Source organism: Pseudochaenichthys georgianus, chromosome 9 (assembly GCF_902827115.2).
Source record: "Pseudochaenichthys georgianus chromosome 9, fPseGeo1.2, whole genome shotgun sequence".
Classification (NCBI taxonomy): Eukaryota; Metazoa; Chordata; class Actinopteri; order Perciformes; family Channichthyidae; genus Pseudochaenichthys; species Pseudochaenichthys georgianus.
The window spans coordinates 7556093-7556452 of record NC_047511.1 but is presented as its reverse complement, the minus strand read 5'-3'; positions in this window follow the sequence as shown (position 1 = coordinate 7556452).

The window sequence follows — 360 nt, the reverse complement described above, 5'->3', positions numbered from 1 at the left end:
AAACAAAATTCAAAAAAGGGAAGAGGAAGGAGAAGGAGGCGATTTGGGGTAATTTTCCACCCCAGTTGCGGCTGAAACCATTTCAGATAATGAGGCTCAGACAAGTCCAGACTCTTCCCTCGGGATTATGTAACATCTGTGGAAGAACAAGTGCTCATTTACTTGAGTCAGATGTAATGCTTCTCCATAGTGATTTTCCAATAACATACATGAAATGATTAGTTTATAATGAGTATTTTAAGTTGTTTAAACTACAATATGATTTTACTAAAATTATTTTAATATATTTTTTTAATTGTAATCTTTAAATGGTTATTATTAAACAGTAGACTGACTTTTGTCTTTGAAATGCACACACTG